General features: G+C 41.3%; 1 long non-coding RNA gene across 3 annotated transcripts in view; it reads right to left on the bottom strand.

Annotated features, from left to right (window-relative positions):
• Positions 1-909: 909 nt before the first annotated feature.
• Positions 910-10,601, bottom strand: part of LOC116572364 — a 105,810-nt gene continuing 96,118 nt past the window's right edge. For all 3 annotated transcript variants that reach the window (XR_004278277.1, XR_004278276.1, XR_004278275.1), the window contains one exon: positions 910-1,236. This is a non-coding gene — a long non-coding RNA (uncharacterized LOC116572364). The remainder of the gene's footprint in view (positions 1,237-10,601) is intronic.

Genomic DNA, 10,601 nt, shown 5'->3' with positions numbered 1-10,601 from the left:
GCCTTTAATGTACCCTAAGGTCTTAAGTTCTCCTATGTAATTTCATAAAGCTTTATGTGTATATCACCTACCAGCAGTTGATTTTTATGTGTGCTGTGAGCTAAGAGTTCAGACTTTTGTATTTTTCATGAATAAACAATTACCTCTGTGCTATATATTGAAAAAATATATTTCTTTTCTCACCTCAGTTTTTCCAATGTTTAGACTTTCAGATTTCTACTGGAAAACTGAGAAGGAAGAAAACATTGACACAACAGTGGATTGGGTATATGCCTCTACCCTAGTGGCAAATTGCTATTGGAGGAGCCAAAGAGCAACAGGCCAGAGTCCACTTGTAAGCGGCTTCTCATCATTTCCATAATGTGACCCCAAAGCCAATAGCAAAAATTTGGTCAAGCACCATAGTTAAGTGTGAGATTCATGATACCTACTTCTCAAGGCAAGGAAAAGCATTTCTTAGAATAAAAAGGTATCAAAAGGAGCTAGAGAAACAGCTTATGCCAAAAAGGCTGGGGGTCATGAGAGGGAGCAGGAGTTTCGAGTGAGCAATGATAGAGAAGACCGGGGTCCTCAAAAAACCCGGCTCTGTTCAAGTCACCTTTGTGAATCTCCAGAAACTTTCTAAAAGTTTAGAACAGAATTTATTATGACCAAACTGGAATGTGGCTTGAATAATTGTATTTGAGCATTAAAGAGAAGCCTAGAACCAGAAATCTGGAGATTATGTTGTGGATATTTGGGTTACAAAAATCAGAGGCAATGTGTCTGGGATGGGATCCTGGCTGCTCACTAGCTTTCTCTTAAGATTATGGGGCCAGGGGCATGCGAGGGATGGGGTGGCTGGGTGATGGACACTGGGAAGGGTATATGCTTATGGTGAGAAAAATAGTAATAAATTAAAGAAAAACAAAACAAAATGAACCAAAAAAAAAAAAAAAGATTATTGGGCCAGGAATTGGAAGGAAAGAGAAGAAATACTTCATGGCATGGAAGGTGCTAGAAAACTCAAATGCCGACAGAGGGCAGTAGGTAATATAAGTGAATAAACTGAGTCCGGTATAAGAAAGGCAGAAAGGCGACAACAGAAGCTTGGTGACAAATGGCTGCTGGCTGCTGCTTTGGGGAAGGGTTGGGGGAGAGCTGAGGAATATGGTGGCTGCATCCGGCACTTGGAGCCCCCTCTCGAGGGGCAACTGATGCTTTTCTCACGCAGTGGTCCCATTGCGGAATGGAAGCCTGTGTGGCAGATAATGAACACGTTTCAAGAGGAACCAAAAATCTAGATTTTTATGTGAACTCTGTCAATTATTAGTTGTTGGTACCTGGTTCGATTCTAAAATACACACAAAACTGAGCAAAAAAAGAAAGAATTCTAAGAAAACACCCCAGGGGCGGAAGAAACACTTCTCTATACTGGACGACTGACTCTTCGATGACTTGGGTTTGTGTGCTCTGGTCCAGAGCAGCCCACTTTGTAATCACACAGACCCAGGTAAGGTTGAGTGAGAGGGGCTAGAAAGCCAAAAATGGCAAGAGTGACTGGGGGTTGAAGGAGGATGGGTAGGCATTGACACCGAACGTCGTCCCTCCACAACTTTGCTTTAAACTTGCTGTTTCAGTCGAGCCTGAATGCTTACAGATTATTGTAGAAATAAACTAAATAGGCCAAGAAAGTAAATTATTTCTAACCACCTACAGAGCCACTTAGATAAATGCTCGGGGAGAAAACAAATACTGACCTGAAAGTAGGGTCAGTGATCACTTGCTGGATAGGAGCACCTTCGTAGAATTCCCTTTATCAGAGCAGGTGTCCAGCAATAAACAGACTGCTTCTCTAGCAAGAGTTCAACACAGTGTCAGGTTGGCTGTCCATTATCAATCAAATTATTTCTCCCTAAACAGCATCCAGGGATACCTTTAGGTTTCACTTGTCAACCTGTGTCTTATTTTTCTCTCCTGCTCTGGCTGCCCTCATATCAAACAGGAAATTTGAACTAGATCAGCCACACGCTTTATCAGCGGGAAGAAAACTCTTTCATTAGAGGCGAAAATCACTCTGCACAGAAACACACATGCACACACTCATGCTTACACAGATTCCTCCAAGCAAAGCTGCCTTATGTAATTAAAGGTAATGTGTATCGAGCGTTAATTACAAAATTACTGTGCTCTTCTGAGTAGTGAACAATTATCAGGCAAGCAGCACAAATATCGTCATGCCACAAGGCTGCCCTTCCTTTCCATGAGCTTTAACAATTTATTTGCAGACCTTCAGTTGTCTATTAATTATGCACGCCTCTCTATACATTCACCACATGCCTGAATGAGTAGGGACGCGCCATATCGTGGAGGATATGTAAGCAAGGACGGGAAAGTCAAAGATACCCGGTCCCAAGCTTTCCTCAGAGCCATCCCCTTGCTCATTGCACCTGTACTGGTAAAGACAACATTGCAGCAAAAGGCCTGGGCTCCAGTCAAGAACAAATAACTCTACTTCTCTATGTGTTTTTATCCTGGGTGGTAAAGAACGGTCTATGGCACATGGGTTTTATAATTTTAGATTCTGAAACAAATCAGACCACTGGGAAGAAAAAACAAGTATATAATTAAAATTACAAAGAAAAAAAAAACATGATTCTTTGAACCAATTTTTTATTTTCCTTTATTTATTTATTTATTTATTTATTTATTTATTTATTTTTACTGTCACATGCTTTGGCACTGTCAATTTCAGGTGTTAGAATGGGTGACATTCTGACAGCCTGAAAAAAATATTGGTAAGCTGAGAGGCATTCGGAGTCCTTCTCCACTGAGGAGGGACCTGAAGCTGCAGTTTCAAGCCCAGACAGCTGTATCTTCCTGGCCTATCCCTACCCTTTCAGGGATGCTTCAAAATGCATAATTAGTAAATGAGTAATATGTTTAGCATAACTGATTAAGTGACTTCAAAGAAAACTATTATTTTAGTATTTAGGAAAGAATAATAGCAGAAATTGACAAATACTACTTTAAAAACATTTTTTAAAAAGATTTTATGTATTTATTTGACAGAGAAAGAGATCACAAGTAGGCAGAGAGGAAGGCAGAGAGAGAGGGAGAAGCAGGCTCCCTGAAGAGCAGAGAGCCCGATTCGGGGCTCGATCCCAGGACCCTGGGATCATGACCCGAGCTGAAGGCAGAGGCTTGACTCACTGAGGGGTCCCCAGAACTACTACTTATTAAAAAAAAAAACACAATAATATTTGAATTTTTAAATAGTTCTCCGAGATTTATCATATGACAAAAGCTTATACATAATTATTGATTTTTAGGGGTTTGCTGCAACCCACTTGCTGCATCAGATTTTGTATGTGCAAAACATCTGTGTAGGAAGGTATAAGGGGGTAAAGCCCAAGGCTCTTGTACAGATATATCCCTTCAGTAGCTTTCAAACTTTAGGATGCATTAGAATCAACTGGGAGGCTTGTTAAGTCACAGCAGATCTTGATGCTTCACGTGGACAGTTTCTGATTCCCTAGTTCTGGGGTGGAGACAGAAATTTACATTTTTTAAAGATTTTATTTATTTATTTGAGAGACAGAGCAAGAGGGAGAGCAGGAGCGGGGAGGGGCAGAGGGAGAGGGAGAAGCAGGCTCCCCACTAAGCAGGGAGCCCATAGTGGGGCTGGATCCCAGGACTTGAGCTGAAGGCAGGTGCTTAACTGACTGAGCCACCCAGGCACCCAGGAATCTATATTTTTCACTTGGTCCTTGGTGCTGCTGATGCTGCTGGTCCAGAGACCACACTTGGGAGAATCAGATAAGCTCCATCTAATCAGGAGTAAAATCTGTTGTTTCTATCAGTATCATTGTTGGTGCTCAAGAAGCAGGTAATAAATGAGCAGCACTGCTGAAAGCCGTCAAAATCCTGCACACTTGTATTATGAAGAAATTTTAACAGATCACTTTAAAGAGAAAATCATCTATACTGTTGGGTACAAAAAGTATTCCAATAACTCAGAGGCTTCCATTAAAGCAAAATACTGGTTCTCCTTGGTTAACAAAATGTATTGCCACTAGATCTTTTTATTATTATAATTTCAGCATTTTTATGAATTTTGCCACATTTGACTTTAGCTCTTCATTTAACGTATATTTCAGAGAATCTACTTTTCCTGTTCCAACCGGGGGAGGGACATTCAGATTCATTGCAGAAATAACTGAAGCTCAGGTTCTTACTATTTCTTTCTTCTTTTCTTCTCATTAGAACCTCTGACTCCTCTTGCAGGACTGTCCCTGGCCACCACAAACAGCTTATTTCTGGTAGCATGTGAAATACAAACGACTTTATATCCCTAGAATAAGTTTCATGTGTGATTGGCAGAGGCTGGTGTAATTCTATAAATCTCCATTTATTTCTTACAATGAACTTTTTGAAAAATTTTTTCTATTTTTTAAAAATTTTATTCATTTATTTGAAAAAGAGAGGGAATGAGAGAGAGCGCAAGCATGGCGGGGAGGGAGATCAGAGAAGAAGCAGACCCCTTGCTGAGCAGGGAGCTGGATGCGGGACTCTATCCTGGGACTCCAGGATCAGGACCTGAGCCAAAGGCAGCCACTCAACCAATTGAGCCACCCCGGCGCCCCTCTTACAATCAACTTTTAATGAGAACTGTTAGTTCAAAGTTGCTTTCTGTCTAATAAGAAACTTTGCCATCCAGCCGTTTATGGACAGAGGGAAAAGTAGATACAGGAGTGCTAGATCTACTCTCTTAGTCTGGTAATTTTACAGATGAGAACACTGAAGTTATTTTGTTTTCTCTGATCATAAACGTGGGTGCCTGGGGTGTTGGGGGAAGCCAGACATGATGGATGGGCATTAGAAGAAGAACTGGTAAAAGTCAGTGAGTTGAGTTGGATTTAGAATCTGCAACTTCTTCCTAACACAGAACTTGGTTATATTCCCTCAGCTGCCTCATCTAATCTGTTCAAAGTTGTGGTTTTTATTCATTCCCTACAGACGAAAGCCACACTCTTGATAGTAAAGTCAGGTAATTCTGTAAAGATCCTGGTGGAAGTAGAGAAATGGGAGTGGGACCAAGCCCACAGTGATGATATGTCCTCAGCCCTGCTGCCCCAGGCCAGAGCACAGCAGAGGCTGGAGCTCTCCGAACCAGGTGTGAAACCTGCACATCAGTTCAAGACATGCTTTCCAGGCAAATCACTGGATAGACTTGGCTTGACCTCTCTTCCTCTACCTCCCCCGCCCTCTGGCCAGGCTGTGCTATTGCAGAGGCTATCACAAGCCTCGGGCTAAACTGTGGGGTTGAGAAGGATTTAAAAAACAACGCCTTGGGAGGTCTATGTGAGGAAGGGCTTTTTTTTTTTTTTTTTTTTTCTAGCAAGGGGAGGTGCGCTAGGCAAAATACTACCGGTGACCTCCTAAAATTGTCATCCCTCCTTCTTCCACCAGATGCTAATCTAGGCACCACTGGGAAGAAACTTTAAAGGTGGCATGAAGGTTTTAGAACAAACACTTAGGTATGCGTGTATCTATTCATGTTAGATTAAACCTGCTTTAGATTCAAAACGAGCAGATTCATGTGACCCTGAAAACCAGAAAACTGTGGCTCGCTGAAGGGAGATGAAAAGGACAGAGAGAGTGGGGCCCCCTGGGTGGCTCAGCTGGCTAAGCATCGGACTCTTGATTTTGGCGCAGGTCACGATCTCAGGGTTGCAAGATCAAGCTGGGTGTTGGGGTCACACTCAGCGTGGAGTCTGCTGGAGATTCTCTCTCTCCCTCTCCCTCAGCCCCTCCTTCCATTGGCTCTCGCTGGCTCTCTCTCTCCAATAATAAATTAATAAATCTTTAACAAAAGAAATAAAAGAGGAAGGACAGATGTGGCAGAAGGGGAAATCGCTGGAGAAGCAAGAGGGCCACAAGTCAAGGAATGCAGTGGTTCTAGAAACTGAGAGCGACACCAGCCAACACGCAGCAAACAGACAGGAACCTCGTCCCTTTAACTGCTGGGAATTGAACTGGGTCAGTAACTTGGAGTTTGAATGCACAGTCTTCACGCACCTCTCAGAAAGAACCCAAGCAGCTGGCAACTTGACTTTGATCTTGTGAATCTGAGACCAGAGAAACCAGCTGAGCCAAGCGGAACTTCCAACCAACAGAAATAGGAGCTGATCCACGAGTTACTCCGTGTGGGACGATCGGTCTGCAGCGTCGACGGCTAAGACAGGAGGAACGAGTGTGACCGGGGACAGCGTCAGGCCTGTCTTCTCCCACTGCTCACACAGATCCTGCAAACCCCTTCTGTCTGAGCACAGTCAGGACAGGGGAAGAATCACATTTTGTCCATCTGTGTATCTCTGGTGCCTGGTTCCGCCTTTGGCACAGGGTACTGACATGCTAGATTCATCTTAATGCAAATTAAGACAGCATTTAATTTTTGCTACTGAATATATACTAACCCTGGATGTTACTATAAACATAGATTCGCAGTCTGGATTTCACAGCATCCTCTTTGTGATAGGCATTATTACCCACAGGAGAGAACTGAGGCCAGGGCAGTTACTCACGCTTTCAGTGTCCATCGCTAGTAAGTGGCAGAAGCAAGGTTCGAGCTCAGGCAGGCCAGCTGCGCCGCCCATGGTCAAAGCCCTGTGCTCTGTCGCTATTTGCGAAGTGACTACACGGACCCTGGTGAGCATTGGAATTTTTGGCATGGGCCGCTGCTGAAGCTTCCCCCCACCGTTTTGCAGAGTTACTCTCAGTGGCCAGCCATGGGATACCTCCAAAATGTGGCTCTAGAATCCGCTACAAATGTTCAGCAAACACTGTATACCGTCACTGGGCAGACGCATCTTTGCAATGTGAACTGCGCAATTATGTTAAGTCTCTCCGATGTGTTCCAGAGCCATCTTTTCCTATCTTCCCCGTGATCTGCCTCACAGAGAGGGTTTCAGAAGAGTCAGCTGGCACAGGCGGGTGTGGGGAGACCTGCACTTACTTCATAGAGCACCGATGACAGGGGCCGATGCCTTCAGGGAGGGGAATGACTTCCCTCACCGATAATCGATAATCGGGAAATTAATGTTGCTTGCGACTGGGTAGCACTTGCGGTATATTTTCTTGCCCCAAAGTGTTTTTCTTTCTGCCATCGGAGCCACTTTTCTGCCATCACTTCTTAGGAGGGAGTATTCGCAAAGGGAAGAAAACAAACAAACAAAAAACAGCAAGGGGTGGGGCTGGGGGGGGGAGGTTTCCTGGGAAAAGTTACTGATACTGTTATTCCAAGGCCTTATGCGCTATCAGGAAGAATTTAAGACAGAGGAAACAAGAGGATAAGCCTATGTTTGTTTTCTTTCTCTACTTGAGTATTTGTAGACTTTTTTCATACTTTTAATTAAAAAAAAAAATATCAAGCCTGATCAGGAGAAGGCATTGCTTTTTACTGATTTTGTCTCACGTAGGGTTTCAAATATGTTCTGCTTAGTTGGTCCTTTTCCAAATTGAGGAAATTTCCAGTTATGGCTTTGATGATGGCTTCATTTAATTATTTTCTTTTGTTTTAGGAAGAATTTTTCTAAACGTGAGGTTCAACCTGTTTTCCTTCTTACTTTTATCTGAAGGGATATTCATATTTTACTAAATAATCTATGTGAGTTTTTGTGTAATGTCTGTGTGGTTGTAGATACTTGTGGTGAATCAAACTGGATTAGTGATTTTTATTTCTAATCCGTGGATAGTAGTAGCATGTCAAGTCTGTATCTCCAGGTCTGTGTGCTTGACCTTTCCAAAACAGACTTCACGGTTTCTCTTATTTCCCAACATTTCTTTGCCTGGTCTGTTCACTTGATTTCTCAAAAATGAAATTTATCCTTGATTCCTGTCTTCCCTTTATATCTCACATCAAACCCTCAGAAGATCCTTGTTTTATTAGAAAAACATGCCCCCAGAATCCACTCACTTTTCTTGTCCTGACCAAAGAGGCTTCCTGCTACAGGACCCACACTGTGGACGGGGATGAAAAGGCGAGCGGGATGCAGAGACTTTTATACTGAGATCACCATGTTGCCAACATTGTCCTTGGGAGCTGGAGGCCAAACCAAAGGGAGCTGGACCAAAAGTGGGGCACTTGCCCATCTTGCCTGTCTCCTTCATTCCTTTTTTTTTTCTTTTGGTTCTATTCTCCCTCTTTTCTCTTTCCAACTTTCCCATTTTCTCTAATCGCTTCAAATTAGCCCCCACCTTTACATTGTCTTTTAGTTTATTCCTTGCAATTTTATAAAACACTATCTAAATCACAGAATTCTACATTTTTCTGACTCTCAGAACCAACATTCAGAGTCTAAATGACTACATTATCCTGTGCGTGGTCTGAGAAGCCTGTATCTGGCAAGTAGATTGCTCCCCCTTTACATTCATTGCTTCCAAAAATATTTTCCCCAAACTTAGGTAAAAAGAGTGAAAAAGGACCCCCTCAGGAAGCAGTAGACTGTCAAATACAGACTCCCCTACTGACATTTTCTTTTCCTTTTCTTGGGGTAGGATATAACACAGGTATGAAAAGTTACCATTGCCAAAGTGAACTAATGAGTATATTAATATTTATAAGGTGATCATTAAAGCATTAACTCTAATTTGAATGATAATGCTGTGGGCAGACTTGCCAGGGTACTCATTTCCATGCTCAGACTGGATCCCTGTGAAAAACATTGCCCAAACCAACTCCCTCTTCAACTGAACATGATGAACAAAGAAGGTTGCTAATCACTGCTAGAGCATGATCTTGAATTGATTGCACTGTGGGAAGACAGTCTTGCTTTTAGATATTGCCATTGTTTGCTTAATACCTAGGACATTAAAGAGAGAGAGCCAGAAAGAAAGAGAGAGAAATATACACTGCACTTTCACTACAACATGTTTATTGGAAATCCCCATCTTGGAAAATGGTTCAAATAATGAAAAAAAGTGAGGCTTTGATGACATAAACCAATTCATTGTAGAAATACATGACAGAACTGTTAAAATAACTTGAAGTGTTATTTAATTATTGGTTCACTTAAGTTATGTATTACAATAATAGCTGTTGCATGTGGCATCGTTATTTTAAATTACTAGTGGTATAAACACATTTTTATGGGCCCATAAAAAAGTAAATTCCTTGTACCAGGGGTTATTAAAACTAGTACTATTCTGTACTTCTTATATATTTTTGAACTGCATTGGAAAACAATTGCAATTGAGTGTATTTATTCAAAGTAATATTTCCAGTTTTTGTGGTATTTGATAATAAACTCTTGCTCAGCCAGTTATTTTTATAAGAATACTGTGCATGTGAGATCCAAGTTTACTGTCCTCAGTGCAATTGCTCATCATTAAAATCAAGATGGTGATTTCTCACTTGCTGTTGTGAAAATTAAATGCCTACAAATACATAAAGTGTCTAACAGTGCTTGGAACATAAATGTTACTAGCCAATCTTGCCCATCACCATCATGATCATTATTATAACTGTTAGTTGTCATTCTATATTAATTCCATATTGATGTTTATTTCAGACCTCAACTTTTAATGTCTTCTTTATCTTGGCTGCAACTACATTTCAACTCAAAGCTACTTGAAAGCAGAAATCATCTCTTCTGCCATCGTCCGTGGCACTCAGGACTCTGTCGAGCACACCAAACATGGTCAATTTAATTTAGCTCATCAGACATTCATATTAGATTTGACCATGGTATGTTAAAAAGAAAGCCTAAGCTTCCTATGGGAGCCCCACACTACACAGTGACCTCCCTTCTGTTTTGCTGATGTGATCTGCAGAGGAAGGCGGGCACAGTTAGAAGCACGGATAAAGCCACTTTGGTCGTGACCCTGCTCTCATCTTTTACTCCCTCCGACTTAACGTTTCTTTCGCTTTGACTATCTCACAGCCCCGTGCTCTGTTCCGGACCCTTTCTTTTCTCCGTTCCTCTTCCCAGGCTGCAATAAATTTCTGAAAATATGCTGATATTCATACTTTCTAAGTTAAATTGAGTTTTACTCTATCTCAGTGGCTGTAATAATAACAAAATGGCAGAAAGAGTTTCTTCTCATCACCCTTTCCCTTCGGGGTCTAGGAAATGATGAGGTATCAGAGAAATACAGATAGAGAGCCACAAGAATATTAATGTAAGCTATGTGAATGTTGTGCAGTGTGGGTGTTACAATGATGGCGATAATAATGTCTATTAATTATTGATCATTTGCCAGGCATTTTGAGATATAAAATGCGTATTAGCTAGTTCATTTTCATAATAACACCTTGTAAGATGGATATTATTATTCAGTTCAGAAAGGTTAAATCACTTGGCCAAAGTCATATGACTAATTAGAAGACAAGGTTGGGAGTTAGAGTACAAGCCATTTTAATTTCAAAGCTCAATTTCCTCCTACTCTACCGTCTTGCCCATCTGTTTGGGGTTGTTATTTGTTTTGATACTTTTACACTTTTGTATGTCTTTAATTGTATAACTTCAATTGTATTTCCAATCACATACTTGGCTGATTCTAACTTTTTATTTTGTTTTATTTTAAATTAAGACTTTATATTTTTAGATCAGTTTAAGTAA

Source organism: Mustela erminea, chromosome 13, assembly GCF_009829155.1.
Source record: "Mustela erminea isolate mMusErm1 chromosome 13, mMusErm1.Pri, whole genome shotgun sequence".
NCBI classification, from domain to species: Eukaryota; Metazoa; Chordata; class Mammalia; order Carnivora; family Mustelidae; genus Mustela; species Mustela erminea.
Note: the sequence above shows the minus strand (reverse complement) of the source record. Positions and strands in the feature narration are given on the sequence as shown.